Source organism: Oncorhynchus gorbuscha, linkage group LG06 (assembly GCF_021184085.1).
Source record: "Oncorhynchus gorbuscha isolate QuinsamMale2020 ecotype Even-year linkage group LG06, OgorEven_v1.0, whole genome shotgun sequence".
Classification (NCBI taxonomy): domain Eukaryota; kingdom Metazoa; phylum Chordata; class Actinopteri; order Salmoniformes; family Salmonidae; genus Oncorhynchus; species Oncorhynchus gorbuscha.
The window spans coordinates 46,081,292-46,100,321 of NC_060178.1; the positions used below are offsets into that span (position 1 = coordinate 46,081,292).

The 19,030-nt window shown below is 42.8% G+C and overlaps 2 non-coding genes and 1 pseudogene across 2 annotated transcripts; all 3 read left to right on the forward strand.

Moving 5' to 3' along the window:
• LOC124038691 overlaps positions 1-19,030 on the forward strand; it is a 119,317-nt pseudogene that overhangs the window by 78,821 nt on the left and 21,466 nt on the right.
• Positions 9,668-9,739, forward strand: trnaa-ugc. Its single transcript has one exon. It is a non-coding gene; the product is annotated as a tRNA-Ala (tRNA).
• On the forward strand, positions 18,531-18,602 carry trnaa-ugc. Its single transcript has one exon. It is a non-coding gene; the product is annotated as a tRNA-Ala (tRNA).

The following is a 19,030-nucleotide window of genomic DNA, read 5'->3' on the forward strand; positions in this document are numbered from 1 at the left end:
GGAGGAGGGTGAGGTCTGCACTTTGCCGTTACAGGGCACAGACTGTGAGAGCCGCCAATAAACGCAGGATTAAGAGTCCAAGGTATTGTTGCGGCCAGAGAGTGTGGCTTTCCACTCGCAACCTTCCTCTTACGACAGCTTCTCGTAAGTTGACTCCGCGGTTCATTGGTCCGTTCCGTGTCTCCCAGGTCGTCAATCCTGTCGCTGTGCGACTGCTTCTTCCGCGACATCTTCGTCGCGTCCATCCTGTCTTCCATGTCTCCTGTGTTAAGCCCTTTCTTCGCACCCCGTTCGTCTTCCCTCCCCCTCCCGTCCTTGTCGAGAGCGCACCTATTTACAAGGTACATAAGATCATGGACATGCGTTCTCGGGGACGGGGTCACCAATACTTAGTGGATTGGGAGGGTTACGGTCCTGAGGAGAGGAGTTGGGTTCCGTCTCGGGACGTGCTGGACCGTTCACTCATTGATGATTTCCTCCGTTGCCGCCAGGATTCCTCCTCGAGTGCGCCAGGAGGCGCTCGGTGAGTGGGGGGTACTGTCATGTTTGTCATTTATTATCATGTCTTGTCCCTGTGCTCCCCATTCTATTCGTTTCCCTCTGCTGGTCTTATTAGGTTCTTTCCCTCTTTCTATCCCTCTCTCTCCCCTCCCTCTCTCACTCTCTCGCTCTCTCTTCTCTCTATCGTTCCGTTCCTGCTCCCAGCTGTTCCTATTCCCCTAATCAATCATTTAGTCTTCCCACACCTGTTCCCGATCCTTTCCCCTGATTAGAGTCCCTATTTCTTCCTTTGTGTTCCGTTCCTGTCCTGTCGGTTCCTTGTTTAGAATTCACCGTACTGTGATTGTGTATCGCCCTGTCGTGTCGTGTTTTCCTCAGATGCTGCGTGGTGAGCAGGTGTCTGAGTCTGTCTGGTTCAAGTGCCTTCCCGAGGCAACCTGCTGTTCACCTGCTGTTCAAGATCGAGTCTCCAGTTTCGAGTGAAAGTTGTTTTTTTGTTTGTTTTTACTTTACTGGATTAAAGACTCTGTTTTCGCCAAGTCGCTTTTGGGTCCTCTTTCACCTGCATGACAAAAATGGCATTCTGAAATCAACACCAAAAATGGCATCACCATAGTCTCCAGACTGTGCCGAGTTCAACGAGACGCCCCGCTTGACCGTAGCTCGCTCTGAGTGCAGTGACCTTGAAGAAAAGCAGAACCAAAATGAAGCCTGGCCCTCAATGTCATTTGCTTTTGGGTGACAGTGAGAGAACCGTTAGGGTGAGAAGCACAATTCGACCTCAGGTACGTTCCTAAGGTCCTCCCGATCCGTGCAAGCCTAACCTTGACCGTGTGGCATTAACCCTTAATAGTTAAAAGAAGGTGTTTACTTCAAAGAGTTTGCATTGACTTCTCGACCCATAGTGTCATGTTTTGTCATATATTGTCTTGTCCTTGTGCTTTCCCTTCTGTTCGTTTCCCCCTGCTGGTCTTATTAGGTTCGTTCCCTTTTTCTATCCCTCTCTCTCCCCCTCCCTCTCTCTCTTCTCTCTATCGTTCCGTTCCTGCTCCCAGCTGTTCCTCATTCTCCTAACTCACTCATTTAGTCTTTTCACACCTGTCCCCTATTTTGTCCTCTGATTAGAGTCCCTATTTCTCCCCTTGTTTTCCACTTCTGTCCTTGTCGGATCCTTGTATGATGTTCGCTGTGCTGTGTCCTTGTCTCGCCCTGTCGTGTCTTGTCTCCTTCAGATGCTGCGTGTGAGCAGGTGTCTTAGTCTGCTACGGTCGGTGCCTTCCCGAAGCAACCTGCAGTCAATGGTCGAGTCTCCAGTCTGTCCTCGTTACTACGAGTGGATTAAGTTTTTTCCTGTTTTGTTTTCGTCTTGAGTTTTCCAGGATTATTACTTTTGCCATTTACTGGAATAAAGACTCTGTTTTCGCTAAGTCGCTTTTGGGTCCTCATTCACCTGCATAACACATAGGAATACATTGCCTGCACCTCTAAATTCAACCTGAAGCCTATGTGGGTTATGAATGCCTTATGAACCTGTCTTCTATGACAGTCCATCGGACCACTATGAGGTCTACCTGTGCCAATTCTAAGCTTCCTGAAGTAACCGGAAGTGGTTGAAAACACCTTATCAGTGTTGATCCATACACCGCCTGCAGTTTGATAGACATAGTGCATTCAACCCTGTGTAGATCAGTCAATTCTTAACTTAAAGACTTAAACCTCAGGATTCTGTAAGTTTCTATGTCAATCAAGACATGTGTTTACTTATAGCTTCCTGTGCCAACCGGAAGTGCCTTTAATTGGGTCACACTGTCTGTTTTGAAGGGTTAGAAAAGTCACATCTCTCCAAAACGTCATATGTGTGACTAGGTAACCCTCCTAAACTGTAAATCAGTCATTTCTCCCAGCAGATGTCAAAGAAAAGCTCTCTCACACACACACAGCAAGGATGGAGTGATAAAGTGCGGTGCTCAAAGACACAGAGAGCAGGCAATGGCATAAACATAATCTCTAGGCCGTGCCGAGTTCAACGAGATATCCCGCTTGACCGTAGCTCGCTCGGTCTAAGCGCAGCGACCATTAGAAAAATAGGCCTAAAATGAAGCCTGCCCCACAACGTCATTTGCTTTTGGGTGACAGTGAGAGAACTGTTAGGGTGAGAAGCACAATTCGACCTCAGGTACGTTCCTAAGGTCCTCCCGATCCGTGCAAGCTTAACCTTGACCGTGTGGCATTAACCCTTAATAGTTAAAAGAAGGTGTTTACATCAAAGAGTTTGCATTGACTTCTCTCCCCATAGGAATACATTGCCTGCACCTCTAAATTCAACCTGAAGCCTATGTGGGTTATGAATGCCTTATGAACCTGTCTTCTATGACAGTCCATCAGACCACTATGAGGTCTACCTGTGTTGATTCTAAGCTTCCTGGACCAACCGGAAGTGGTTAAAATCACCCTAAAAGTGTTTATCCATACCCTGCCTGCAGTTTGATAGACATAGTGCATTCAACCCTGTGTAAATCAGTCAATTCTTAACGTAAGGACTTAAAACTCAGGATTCTGTAAAAGCATACCCCAATGAGGATATGTCTTGACTTACAGCTTCCTGTGCCAACCGGAAGTGCCATAATTGGTGTCTCTTGGGCTGTTTCGAGGGGTTAAAAAAGTCAGATCTTTCCAAAACTTCATATATGTGATTAGGCAACCCCCATGAACTGTAAATCAGTCATTTTCCCCATAAAATTTCAAGGGAAAACTAAATCACACAGACACACAACTTGTAAGGAGGGACGTATTGGGGTGTGTAGAGACTGACAGTGCCTGCAATAGTTAGCTTTGTTCGAGCTAAAAAAGAACCGTCAGACCTAGAGTTCCGAAACTTTAGAAACCTGTTCTAGACCTCAGGTCGATAGTGCGTGGTGAGTTAGGTGGCTCTAGAAGGTTCTCGGACCGAGAAACAGCCTCGTACATTTGCAATGACTTCAATTCATTTTGACCATTACGAAAATGTAGACATTTAGAAAAGTCTCAGAGAAACAAGACTAGGTGCATTGAAACCGGCTCGGCCCATAGAGACAGACCCCAACGTTTCTGTCCTATAGCTCATTCAAGGACCCCATAGCAAGGCATGGAAAAAAGTGGATTTTCAGCACCAATTAGGGTTTTACTCGGGCACCGAAGGACCTATCGAGCCGAATCTCGGGATTCGGGGTCACCTCACATAGGCCTTCACATAATGTCCGACCTGGACCCGCAGCTAGAACGTAACTATGTGTTTTACGTTTTTATTATGTTTTAAACTAAAGGCCCTGTGAATTATGGGCCTGCTCTGACATATGTGATAGTTGGTTTCTAAATGAGTTGGAAAAAGTGGGTTTGGTGTCAATTGGTATCAGTTTGGTGTCAGAATGACATCTAATTGACTGATGGACACTGATTTGCTAGTTGACTTTTCTACATTAGCAATATGTTTAAACGGAGAGGGACCATCACCAAAATGGCATTCTGAAATCAACACCAAAAATGGCATCACCATAGTCTCCAGACTGTGCCGAGTTCAACGAGACGCCCCGCTTGACCGTAGCTCGCTCTGAGTGCAGTGACCTTGAAGAAAAGCAGAACCAAAATGAAGCCTGGCCCTCAATGTCATTTGCTTTTGGGTGACAGTGAGAGAACCGTTAGGGTGAGAAGCACAATTCGACCTCAGGTACGTTCCTAAGGTCCTCCCGATCCGTGCAAGCCTAACCTTGACCGTGTGGCATTAACCCTTAATAGTTAAAAGAAGGTGTTTACTTCAAAGAGTTTGCATTGACTTCTCGACCCATAGTGTCATGTTTTGTCATATATTGTCTTGTCCTTGTGCTTTCCCTTCTGTTCGTTTCCCCCTGCTGGTCTTATTAGGTTCGTTCCCTTTTTCTATCCCTCTCTCTCCCCCTCCCTCTCTCTCTTCTCTCTATCGTTCCGTTCCTGCTCCCAGCTGTTCCTCATTCTCCTAACTCACTCATTTAGTCTTTTCACACCTGTCCCCTATTTTGTCCTCTGATTAGAGTCCCTATTTCTCCCTTGTTTTCCACTTCTGTCCTTGTCGGATCCTTGTATGATGTTCGCTGTGCTGTGTCCTTGTCTCGCCCTGTCGTGTCTTGTCTCCTTCAGATGCTGCGTGTGAGCAGGTGTCTTAGTCTGCTACGGTCGGTGCCTTCCCGAAGCAACCTGCAGTCAATGGTCGAGTCTCCAGTCTGTCCTCGTTACTACGAGTGGATTAAGTTTTTTCCTGTTTTGTTTTCGTCTTGAGTTTTCCAGGATTATTACTTTTGCCATTTACTGGAATAAAGACTCTGTTTTCGCTAAGTCGCTTTTGGGTCCTCATTCACCTGCATAACACATAGGAATACATTGCCTGCACCTCTAAATTCAACCTGAAGCCTATGTGGGTTATGAATGCCTTATGAACCTGTCTTCTATGACAGTCCATCGGACCACTATGAGGTCTACCTGTGCCAATTCTAAGCTTCCTGAAGTAACCGGAAGTGGTTGAAAACACCTTATCAGTGTTGATCCATACACCGCCTGCAGTTTGATAGACATAGTGCATTCAACCCTGTGTAGATCAGTCAATTCTTAACTTAAAGACTTAAACCTCAGGATTCTGTAAGTTTCTATGTCAATCAAGACATGTGTTTACTTATAGCTTCCTGTGCCAACCGGAAGTGCCTTTAATTGGGTCACACTGTCTGTTTTGAAGGGTTAGAAAAGTCACATCTCTCCAAAACCTCATATGTGTGACTAGGTAACCCTCCTAAACTGTAAATCAGTCATTTCTCCCAGCAGATGTCAAAGAAAAGCTCTCTCACACACACACAGCAAGGATGGAGTGATAAAGTGCGGTGCTCAAAGACACAGAGAGCAGGCAATGGCATAAACATAATCTCTAGGCCGTGCCGAGTTCAACGAGATATCCCGCTTGACCGTAGCTCGCTCGGGCTAAGCGCAGCGACCATTAGAAAAATAGGCCTAAAATGAAGCCTGCCCCACAACGTCATTTGCTTTTGGGTGACAGTGGGAGAACTGTTAGGGTGAGAAGCACAATTCGACCTCAGGTACGTTCCTAAGGTCCTCCCGATCCGTGCAAGCCTAACCTTGACCGTGTGGCATTAACCCTTAATAGTTAAAAGAAGGTGTTTACATCAAAGAGTTTGCATTGACTTCTCTCCCCATAGGAATACATTGCCTGCACCTCTAAATTCAACCTGAAGCCTATGTGGGTTATGAATGCCTTATGAACCTGTCTTCTATGACAGTCCATCAGACCACTATGAGGTCTACCTGTGTTGATTCTAAGCTTCCTGGACCAACCGGAAGTGGTTAAAATCACCCTAAAAGTGTTTATCCATACCCTGCCTGCAGTTTGATAGACATAGTGCATTCAACCCTGTGTAAATCAGTCAATTCTTAACGTAAGGACTTAAAACTCAGGATTCTGTAAAAGCATACCCCAATGAGGATATGTCTTGACTTACAGCTTCCTGTGCCAACCGGAAGTGCCATAATTGGTGTCTCTTGGGCTGTTTCGAGGGGTTAAAAAAGTCAGATCTTTCCAAAACTTCATATATGTGATTAGGCAACCCCCATGAACTGTAAATCAGTCATTTTCCCCGTAAAATTTCAAAGGAAAACTAAATCACACACACACACAGCTTGGAAGTAGGGACCCATTGGGGTGCGTAGAGACATACACTGCCTGCATTAATTAACCTTGTTGGAACTTTTAAAGAACCGTCGGACCTAGAGTTCCGAAACTTTAGAATCCTGTTCTAGACCTCCGGTCGATAGTGCGTGGTGAGTTACGTGGCTCTAGACAGTTCTCGGACCGAGAAACAGCTTCATACATTTGCAATGACTTCTATTCATTTTTGCATCACGAAAATGGCGACATTTAGAAATGTCCCAGAGTCGCAAGACTAGGTGCATTGCGACCGTCTCGTCCCATATAGACAGACCCCAACGTTTCTGTCCGATAGCTCATTCAAGGACCCCGTAGCAAGTCATGGAAAAAAGTGGATTTTCAGCACCAATTAGGGTTTTGCTCGGACACCAAATGACCGATCGAGCCGAAACTTGGGATTCGGGGTCGCCTCAGCAAGGTCTACACGTAACATTAGAAATGGACCCGCAGCTAGAACGTAACTACGTGTTTTATAGTTTTTTTTATGGTTTGAACCGAAGGCGTTGTGAATTTTGGGCCAGCTCTGAAGTATGTGATAGTTGGCTACAAAACGAGTTGGAAAAAGTGGGTTTGGTGTCAATTGGTATCAGTTTGGTGTCAGAATGATATCTAATTGACTGATGGACGGTGACTTGCTGGTGACTCTTGTCCATTTGCAATATGTTTAAACAGTGAGATACCATCACCAAAAGTGACATTCTGAAATCAACCCTAACGAGCCATTGAGATGAACCAGAATCACTGCCCAGCCATCCCAAGTTCATCGGGCCAGTCAATTTCACATTCCTGCAGGATTTTTATAGCATGACAAATTTGTGATGGTACCTGCCCATTGAACCATATTGCAAATGCACAGTGACTTTGCAAAAGTGAGAAAGCATAAACAAATGGACACGATGAAATCAACACAACGAGTGATGGAAAGGTACAACTCTCACTGCTCAGCCATCCTGTGTTCATCAGGCCAGTCAATTTTGCATTTTTGAGCATGTCAAATTTCATATGGTAAATGCCCATTGAACCATATTGCAAATGCACGTGCACTTGCAATATGATTGTATAGTGAAAAAACATCACCAAATGGACATGATGAAATCAACACAACGAGTGATGGAACGGAACAAATATCACTGCCCGGCCATCCTGTGTTCCCATAGCGGGCATTAATATCAGAATGACCGGTAAATGCATTTACAACCATATTTTTATTTTTGGGTTACCAGGTGCCTATTTTCAATCACCAGTTGCACAACAATGCGTATCCATCAGAATATTTTAAACAGTCCATAAAGCACTCAGGACGGCCCCCATAGATAGAGGGCCGTAGTAGGGTACTCCCATAGCGGGCATGGACAATAGGAGTCCTGGTAAATGCATTTACAACCATATTTTTATATTTGGGTTACTAGTTGCACGTGCATTTGCAATATGATTCTATAGTGAAAAAACATCACAAAATGGACATGATGAAATCAACACTACGAGTGATGGAAAGGAACAACTATCTCTGCCAGGCCATCCTGTGTTCATCAGGCCAGTCAATTTTGCATTCCTGCAGGATTTTTATAGCATGACAAAATTGTGATGGTACATGCCCATTGAACCACATTGCAAATGCACAGTGACTTTGCAAAAGTGAGAAAACATAAACAAATGGACATGATGAAATCAACACAACGAGTGATGGAAAGGAACAACTATCACTGCTCGGCCATCCCGAGTTCATCAGGCCAGTCAATTTTGCATTTCTGCAGGATTTTCGAGCATGTCAAATTTCTTATGGCATTTGGCCCCCAAAAAAGTGACTTTTGACTTTGACTTTTTACTTCCGGTGAAATCATATTGTAAATGGACAAATCATATTACTTATGCACAAGTTAAACATCTTTTTTAAATGATAATAAAATACAACTAAAGTATGTTGATACAGTTCTTATACGTGTGTAATTGACACAGAATTTGAAAGAATTTCGAAAAAACGGTCCAGAAAGCACTTTATTAAGGGTGTGTGAAGTTTTTTACAAAATTTTGACATTTTTGACTTTTGACTTTTGACTTCCTATTAAATCATATTGAAAATGGACAAAACATATTACACATGCGCATGTAAAAAAATAAATATATATATGATAATAAAATTGGACAAAAGTATATTCATACGGTTCTTACACATGTGTAATTGACAAAAAATTGAAAGAATTTCGAAAAACGGTCCAGAAAGCACTTTTTTAAGGGGTGATAAGTTTTTGACAAAAAAATCATTTTTTCAAAATGTTGCTTTTGGACGTTGACTTGGGTTACATTTCCAATATGAAACACCAAGGTGGAGCGGATTCGCCACCTGTTGGATTTTAAAGTGTTACAACTGGCAATTGCCATATGGCATTTGCAATACACTTTGCATGAATCAACGCCGAATTGGGTGGTATTGGACAATGTGTATATGGTTTGTCCGATGCCAATGACTTCCCATTCATTTTTGTCCAATACAGGGGGTATTCCCTTACCTACAGTATTCCCCAACTTGTCTTTTGAGAGTATTCACTTGTTAAATTAGCTTTTGCACAACTCCCACTTTGCACAATGTTGACATTCTAAGAATGAAATAGATGCGCAAAGCCATCTGTTTTTGTTAACTGAAGCACATGGGTTCGATCCCTGTTCGACGTTTATGGTAGATAGCTGATATTATGGAAATGTACTTTCATCACAACAGTGTAAAGAAAAGGTCAATTGTCTTGATATGGCCACTGCGACCTGTATGCTCTAGTCGGCTGGCCCTCGCTACATATTCGTCGCCAGAACCACTGGCTCCAGGTCATCTGTAAGTCTATACTAGGTAAAGCTCCACCTTATCAAGGCAATCACAGGCGGCCTAGTCCTTGCGCAGCAGTCCCTTCCAGCTGCAGTCAGAGCAGGAGATGCCCATCTGTAAATAGCCCACCCAATCTACCTACCTCATCGCCATATTGTTTTTATTTACTTTCTGCACTTTTGCACACCAGTATTTCTACTTGCACATCATCATCTGCTCATCTATCACTCCAGTGTTCATTTGCTAAATTGTGACTACTTCAGTACTATGGCATATTTATTGCCTTTTTTTAAATCCCTTCTATTTTGTTATTGACTGTGAGCTAGTTTGTTCCATGTGTAACTCGTCGCCAAAACCACTGGCTCCAGGTCATCTGTAAGTCTATGCTAGGTAAAGCTCCGCCTTATCAAGGCAATCACAGGCGGCCTAGTCCTCTCGCAGCAGTCCCTTCCAGCTGCAGTCAGAGCCGGAGATGTTCACCCCTCCACGTCCAGACTGCAAATGAATTGCACTGCTTTGCTTTACCTTGGCCAGGTCGCTGTTGTGTATGAGAACTTGTTCTTAACTGGCTTACCTGCAATAATAATGGAGAAATTTAAGAAAATAAGAAACCATTTTTTCTTTCCCAGAAAGTGGGTGTAGCTCAGTGGTAGAGCGCATGCTTTGCATGTATGAGGTCCTAGGTTCAATCCCCAGCTTCTCCATGTTTTTTTGCAAAGACCCAACTTCTACTTTCCAGAATGTTGAAATTCTAAGCAGGAAACAGAGATGTGCTAAATAATTTGGTCTTTTAATCTGAAGAACATGCGTTCAATCCCTGTTAGTACATTTATAGAACAGAAGTGGCATGGTTGCCAACTTTTATGGCATCATTTTCAAAAACTGAAGTTCATGTTTTCGATCCCTGTCCGTACCTGTTTTAAGAATTGCTGCTATCATTTCATTGTAGTTTCAATGGAGTGGTGTATATATAAAGTACAGTGTATTGATATTGCGTTTTATCTGCAAATTAAATGGGATGGAAGCTCAGAGGGGAGTGCATGCTATATATGTATGAGGTCCTTTCTCCACTGAGTTTGTGTGCCAAATTCACATTTGCACAACTACTACTTTCCAGAATGTTGATATATATATATATATATGGAAATATAGAGTGGCATGGTGGCCAAGTGGTAAGGTGTCGGTCTCGAAGACCATGGGTTCAAATCCCATCCGTGCCTTTATAGAAAAGGCTTCAAATTAATTGGAGGACTTTGTAGAAGAATCATGTTGTATCAATATTTGAATACAACTGTTATATTAAGAGGAAGTAGAGCCAGTTGGCCCCGAACAGGATGGCGTCTAGGCCTCAACTGTTTTTGAGTTATGGCCATTTATCTGGGATTAAAGGTCCAAAATAAAAATAGAGAAATTATTTTTCCACTTCACGTCAAAGTCAAGGAGCCTCCGGTGTCAATAAAAAAAGAACCAGCCATTTATCTATCGTCATTTAAGAGAAATCGTACAACGACAGATTGGTGATGTTCATGGATAGGTGTTTTTTTTCAACGGTTACAGATCCAGTTGCAGGGTGTTCTTACGAATCTTTTTAAAGTGTGCTGCGGAGCTCTGCGAGATTTCTGTGATTTTCTATGATTTTCTGAAATAACACACACTCACTAAACCCTCCGTAAATAACTCAGTTCTTAACGTAAAGACTTAAAACTCAGAATTCTGTAAAGGCATACCCCAATCAGGATATGAGTTTATTTATAGCTTCCTGTGCCAACCGGAAGTGCCTTAAATGGTGTCACAGTGGCAGTTTCCAAGGGTTAAAAAGGTCAGATCTTTTCAAAACTTCATATGTGTGATTAAGCAACCCCCATAAACTGTAAGTCAGTCATTTCTCCCAACAGATGTCAAAGAAAAGCACACACACACAGAAACACACACAGCAAGGATGGAGTGACAAAGTGCGGTGCTTAAAGACACACAAAGCCTACAATGGCATTTACATATTCTCTAGGCCGTGCCGAGTTCAACAAGATGCCCCGCTTGACCGTAGCTCGCTCGGTCTAAGCACAGCGACCATTAGAAAAGTAGGCCCAAAATGAAGGCTGGCCCTCAATGTCATTTGCTTTTGGGTGACAGTGAGAGAACCGTTAAGGTGAGAAGCACAAATCGACCTCAGGAACGTACCTGAGGTCCTCCCGATCCGTGCAAGCCTAACCTTGACCTTGTGGCATTAACCCATACCAGTTAAAAGAAGGTGTTTACATCAAACAGTTTGCATTGACTTCTCTCCCCATAGGAATACATTGCCTGCACCTCTAAATTCAACCTGAACCCTATGTGGGTTATGAATGCCTTATGAACCTGTCGTCTATGACAGTCCATCAGACCACTATGAGGTCTACCTGTGTCGATTCTAAGCTTCCTGGAGCAACCGGAAGTGGTTAAATTGACCCAAAAGGTGTTTTGATGTACATAACCTTCAAAGGTGAAAATGACTACATTCAACCCTTTGTAGATCGTAGATCAGTCCATTCTTAACTTAAAGACTTAAAACTCAGGATTCTGTAAGTGGCTATGTGAATCAAGACATGTGTTTACTTATAGCTTCCTGTGCCAACCGGAAGTGCCTTTAATTGGGTCACACTGTCTGTTTTGAAGGGTTAAAAAGTCACATCCTTCCTAAACTTCATATGTGTGACTAGGTAACCCTCATGAACTGTAAATCAGTCATTTCTCCCAACAGATGTCAAAGAAAAGCTCTCACACGCACACACAGCAAGGATGGAGTTAAAAAGTGCGGTGCTCAAAGACACAGAGAGCAGGCAATGGCATAAACATAATCTCTAGGCCGTGCCGAGTTCAACGAGATATCCCGCTTGACCGTAGCTCGCTCGGTCTAAGCGCAGCGACCATTAGAAAAGTAGGCCCAAAATGAAGCCTGCCCCACAACGTCATTTGCTTTTGGGTGACAGTGAGAGAACCGTTAGGGTGAGAAGCACAATTCGACCTCAGGTATGTTCCTAAGGTCCTTCCGATCCGTGCAAGCCTAACATTGACCGTGTGGCATTAACCCTTAATAGTTAAAAGAAGGTGTTTACTTCAAAGAGTTTGCATTGACTTCTCTCCCCATAGGAATACATTGCCTGCACCCCTAAATTCAACCTGAAGCCTATATGGGTTATGAATGCCGTATGAACCTGTCTTTGGTAACAGTCCATCAGGCCAGTATGAGGTCTACCTGTGTTGATTCTAAGCTTCCTGGACCAACCGGAAGTGGTTAAAATCACCCTAAAAGTGTATATCCATACCCTGCCTGCAGTTTGATAGACATAGTGCATTCAACCCTGTGTAAATCAGTCAATTCTTAACGTAAAGACTTAAAACTCAGGATTCTGTAAAAGCATACCCCAGTGAGGATATGTGTTGACGTATTGCTTCCTGTGCCAACCGGAAGTGCCATAATTGGTGTCTCAGGGGCTGTTTCGAGGGGTTAAAAAAGTCAGATCTTTCCAAAACTTCATATGTGTGATTAGGCAACCCCCATGAACTGTAAATCAGTCATTTTCCCATAAAATTTCAAGGGAAAACTAAATCACACAGACACACAACTTGTAAGGAGGGACATATTGGGGTGTGTAGAGACTGACAGTGCCTGCAATAGTTAGCTTTGTTCGAGCTAAAAAAGAACCGTCAGACCTAGAGTTCCGAAACTTTAGAAACCTGTTCTAGACCTCAGGTCGATAGTGCGTGGTGAGTTAGGTGGCTCTAGAAGGTTCTCGGACCGAGAAACAGCCTCGTACATTTGCAATGACTTCAATTCATTTTGACCATTACGAAAATGTCGACATTTAGAAAAGTCTCAGAGAAACAAGACTAGGTGCATTGAAACCGGCTCGGCCCATAGAGACAGACCCCAACGTTTCTGTCCGATAGCTCATTCAAGGACCCCATAGCAAGGCATGGAAAAAAGTGGATTTTCAGCACCAATTAGGGTTTTACTCGGGCACCGAAGGACCTATCGAGCCGCATCTCGGGATTCGGGGTCGCCTCACATAGGCCTTCACATAATGTCCGACCTGGACCCGCAGCTAGAACGTAACTATGTGTTTTACGTTTTTATTATGTTTTAAACTAAAGGCCCTGTGAATTATGGGCCTGCTCTGACATATGTGATAGTTGGCTTCTAAATGAGTTGGAAAAAGTGGTTTGGTTTGTCAATTGGTATCAGTTTGGTGTCAGAATGACATCTAATTGACTGATGGACACTGATTTGCTAGTTGACTTTTCTACATTAGCAATATGTTTAAACGGAGAGGGACCATCACCAAAATGGCATTCTGAAATCAACACCAAAAATGGCATCACCATAGTCTCCAGACTGTGCCGAGTTCAACGAGACGCCCCGCTTGACCGTAGCTCGCTCTGAGTGCAGTGACCTTGAAGAAAAGCAGAACCAAAATGAAGCCTGGCCCTCAATGTCATTTGCTTTTGGGTGACAGTGAGAGAACCGTTAGGGTGAGAAGCACAATTCGACCTCAGGTACGTTCCTAAGGTCCTCCCGATCCGTGCAAGCCTAACCTGGACTGTGTGGCATTAAACCTTAATAGTTAAAAGAAGGTGTTTACTTCAAAGAGTTTGCATTGACTTCTCGACCCATAGGAATACATTGCCTGCACCTCTAAATTCAACCTGAAGCCTATGTGGGTTATGAATGCCTTATGAACCTGTCTTCTATGACAGTCCATCAGACCACTATGAGGTCTACCTGTGCCAATTCTAAGCTTCCTGAAGCAACCGGAAGTGGTTGAAAACACCTTATCAGTGTTGATCCATACACCGCCTGCAGTTTGATAGACATAGTGCATTCAACCCTGTGTAGATCAGTCAATTCTTAACTTAAAGACTTAAAACTCAGGATTCTGTAAGTGGCTATGTGAATCAAGACATATGTTTACTTATAGCTTCCTGTGCCAACCGGAAGTGCCTTTAATTGGATCACACTGTCTGTTTTGAAGGGTTAAAAAAGTCACATCCTTCCTAAACTTCATATGTGTGAATAGATAACCCTCCTGAACTGTAAATCAGTCATTTCTCCCAACAGATGTCAAAGAAAAGCTCTCACACACACACACAGCAAGGATGGAGTGAAAAAGTGCGGTGCTTAAAGACACAGAGAGCAGGCAATGGCATTACCATAATCCCTAGGCTGTGCCGAGTTCAACGAGATATCCCGCTTGACCGTAGCTCGCTCGGTCTAAGCGCAGTGACCATGGGAAAAAGTAGGCCCAAAATTAAGCCTAGCCCTAAATGTCATTTGTTTTGGGTGACAGTGAGAGAACTGTTAGGGTGAGAAGCACAATTCGACCTCAGGTACGTTCCTAAGGTCCTCCCGATCCGTGCAAGCCTAACCTTGACCCTGTGGCATTAACCCTTAACAGTTAAAAGAAGGTGTTTACATCAAAGAGTTTGCATTGACTTCTCTCCCCATAGGAATACATTGCCTGCACCTCTAAATTCAACCTGAAGCCTATGTGGGTTATGAATGCCTTATGAACCTGTCTTCTATGACAGTCCATCAGACCACTATGAGGTCTACCTGTGTTGATTCTAAGCTTCCTGGACCAACCGGAAGTGGTTAAAATCACCCTAAAAGTGTTTATCCATACCCTGCCTGCAGTTTGATAGACATAGTGCATTCAACCCTGTGTAAATCAGTCAATTCTTAACGTAAGGACTTAAAACTCAGGATTCTGTAAAAGCATACCCCAATGAGGATATGTGTTGACTTACAGCTTCCTGTGCCAACCGGAAGTGCCATAATTGGTGTCTCTTGGGCTGTTTCGAGGGGTTAAAAAAGTCAGATCTTTCCAAAACTTCATATATGTGATTAGGCAACCCCCATGAACTGTAAATCAGTCATTTTCCCCGTAAAATTTCAAAGGAAAACTAAATCACACACACACACAGCTTGGAAGTAGGGACCCATTGGGGTGCGTAGAGACATACACTGCCTGCATTAATTAACCTTGTTGGAACTTTTAAAGAACCGTCGGACCTAGAGTTCCGAAACTTTAGAATCCTGTTCTAGACCTCCGGTCGATAGTGCGTGGTGAGTTACGTGGCTCTAGACAGTTCTCGGACCGAGAAACAGCTTCATACATTTGCAATGACTTCTATTCATTTTTGCATCACGAAAATGGCGACATTTAGAAATGTCCCAGAGTCGCAAGACTAGGTGCATTGCGACCGTCTCGTCCCATATAGACAGACCCCAACGTTTCTGTCCGATAGCTCATTCAAGGACCCCGTAGCAAGTCATGGAAAAAAGTGGATTTTCAGCACCAATTAGGGTTTTGCTCGGACACCAAATGACCGATCGAGCCGAAACTTGGGATTCGGGGTCGCCTCAGCAAGGTCTACACGTAACATAAGAAATGGACCCGCAGCTAGAATGTAACTACGTGTTTTATGTTTTTTTTTATGGTTTGAACCGAAGGCGTTGTGAATTTTGGGCCAGCTCTGAAGTATGTGATAGTTGGCTACAAAACGAGTTGGAAAAAGTGGGTTTGGTGTCAATTGGTATCAGTTTGGTGTCAGAATGATATCTAATTGACTGATGGACGGTGACTTGCTGGTGACTCTTGTCCATTTGCAATATGTTTAAACAGTGAGGTACCATCACCAAAAGTGACATTCTGAAATCAACCCTAACGAGCCATTGAGATGAACCAGAATCACTGCCCAGCCATCCCGAGTTCATCGGGCCAGTCAATTTCACATTCCTGCAGGATTTTATAGCATGACAAATTCGTGATGGTACCTGCCCATTGAACCATATTGCAAATGCACAGTGACTTTGCAAAAGTGAGAAAAACATAAACAAATGGACATGATGAAATCAACACAACGAGTGATGGAAAGGTACAACTCTCACTGCTCGGCCATCCTGTGTTCATCAGGCCAGTCAATTTTGCATTTTTGAGCATGTCAAATTTCATATGGTAAATGCCCATTGAACCATATTGCAAATGCACGTGCACTTGCAATATGATTGTATAGTGAAAAAACATCACCAAATGGACATGATGAAATCAACACAACGAGTGATGGAACGGAACAACTATCACTGCCCGGCCATCCTGTGTTCCCATAGCGGGCATTAATATCAGAATGACCGGTAAATGCATTTACAACCATATTTTTATTTTGGGTTACCAGGTGCCTATTTTCAATCACCAGTTGCACAACAATGTGTATCCATCAGAATATTTTAAACAGTCCATAAAGCACTCAGGACGGCCCCCATAGATAGAGGGCCGTAGTAGGGTACTCCCATAGCGGGCATGGACAATAGGAGTCCTGGTAAATGCATTTACAACCATATTTTTATATTTGGGTTACTAGTTGCACGTGCATTTGCAATATGATTCTATAGTGAAAAAACATCACAAAATGGACATGATGAAATCAACACAACGAGTGATGGAAAGGAACAACTATCTCTGCCAGGCCATCCTGTGTTCATCAGGCCAGTCAATTTTGCATTCCTGCAGGATTTTTATAGCATGACAAAATCGTGATGGTACATGCCCATTGAACCACATTGCAAATGCACAGTGACTTTGCAAAAGTGAGAAAACATAAACAAATGGACATGATGAAATCAACACAACGAGTGATGGAAAGGAACAACTATCACTGCCCGCATCCCGAGTTCATCAGGCCAGTCAATTTTGCATTTTGCAGGATTTTCGAGCATGTCAAATTTCTTATGGCATTTGGCCCCCAAAAAAGTGACTTTTGACTTTGACTTTTGACTTCCGATGAAATCATATTGTAAATGGACAAATCATATTCCTTATGCACAAGTTAAACATTTTTTTAAAAATGATAATAAAATACAACTAAAGTATGTTGATACAGTTCTTATACGTGTGTAATTGACACAGAATTTGAAAGAATTTCGAAAAAACGGTCCAGAAAGCACTTTATTAAGGGTGTGTGAAGTTTTTTACAAAATTTTGACATTTTTGACTTTTGACTTTTGACTTCCTATGAAATCATATTGAAAATGGACAAAACATATTACTTATGCGCATGTAAAAAAAAAAATATATATATGATAATAAAATTGGACAAAAGTATATTCATACAGTTCTTACACATGTGTAATTGACAAAAAATTGAAAGAATTTCGAAAAACGGTCCAGAAAGCACTTTTTTAAGGGGTGATAAGTTTTTGACAAAAAAATCATTTTTTCAAAATGTTGCTTTTGGACGTTGACTTGGGTTACATTTCCAATATGAAAAACCAAGGTGGAGCGGATTTGCCACCTTTTGGATTTTTAAAGTGTTACAACTGGCAAATGCCATATGGCATTTGCAATACACTTTGCATGAATCAACGCCGAATTGGGTGGTATTGGACAATGTGTATATGGTTTGTCCGATGCCAATGACTTCCCATTCATTTTTGTCCAATACTTTTTTGTCCAATACTATTCTCTTACCTACAGTATTCCCCAACTTGTCTTTTGAGAGTATTCACTTGTTAAATTAGCTTTTGCACAACTCCCACTTTGCACAATGTTGACATTCTAAGAATGAAATAGATGCGCAAAGCCATCTGTTTTTGTTAACTGAAGCACATGGGTTCAATCCCTGTTCAACGTTTATGGTAGATAGCTGATATTATGGAAATGTACTTTCATCACAACAGTGTAAAGAAAAGGTCAATTGTCTTGATATGGCCACTGCGACCTGGATGTTCTAGTCGGCTGGCCCTCGCTACATATTCGTCGCCAGAACCACTGGCTCCAGGTCATCTGTAAGTCTATACTAGGTAAAGCTCCACCTTATCAAGGCAATCACAGGCGGCCTAGTCCTTGCGCAGCAGTCCCTTCCAGCTGCAGTCAGAGCAGGAGATGCCCATCTGTAAATAGCCCACCCAATCTACCTACCTCATCGCCATATTGTTTTTATTTACTTTCTGCACTTTTGCACACCAGTATTTTACTTGCACATCATCATCTGCTCATTTTGCACACCATGCACACATATGTTCTATTTGCACATCATCATCTGCTCATCTATCACTCCAGTGTTCATTTGCTAAATTGTGACTACTTCAGTACTATGGCATATTTATTGCCTTTTTTAAAAATCCCTTCTATTTTGTTATTGACTGTGAGCTAGTTTGTTCCATGTGTAACTCGTCGCCAGAACCACTGGCTCCAGGTCATCTGTAAGTCTATACTAGGTAAAGCTCCGCCTTATCAAGGCAATCACAGGCGGCCTAGTCCTCTCGCAGCAGTCCCTTCCAGCTGCAGTCAGAGCAGGAGATGTTCACCCCTCCACGTCCAGACTGCAAATGAATTGCACTGCTTTGCTTTACCTTGGCCAGGTCGCAGTTGTGTATGAGAACTTGTTCTTAACTGGCTTACCTGCAATAATAATGGAGAAATTTAAGAAAATAAGAAACAATTTTTTCTTTCCCAGAAAGGGGGTGTAGCTCAGTGGTAGAGCGCATGCTTTGCATGTATGAGGTCCTGGGTTCAATCCCCAGCTTCTCCATGTTTTTTTGCAAAGACCCAACTTCTACTTTCCAGAATGTTGAAATTCTAAGCAGGAAACAGAGATGTGCTAAATAATTTGGTCTTTTAATCTGAAGAACATGCGTTCAATCCCTGTTAGTACATTTATAGAACAGAAGTGGCATGGTTGCCAACTTTTATGGCATCATTTTCAAAAACTGAAGTTCATGTTTTCGATCCCTGTCCGTACCTGTTTTAAGAATTGCTGCTATCATTTCATTGTAGTTTCAATGGAGTGGTGTATATATAAAGTACAGTGTATTGATATTGCGTTTTATCTGCAAATTAAATGGGATGGAAGCTCAGAGGGGAGTGCATGCTATATATGTATGAGGTCCTTTCTCCACTGAGTTTGTGTGCCAAATTCACATTTGCACAACTACTACTTTCCAGAATGTTGATATATAT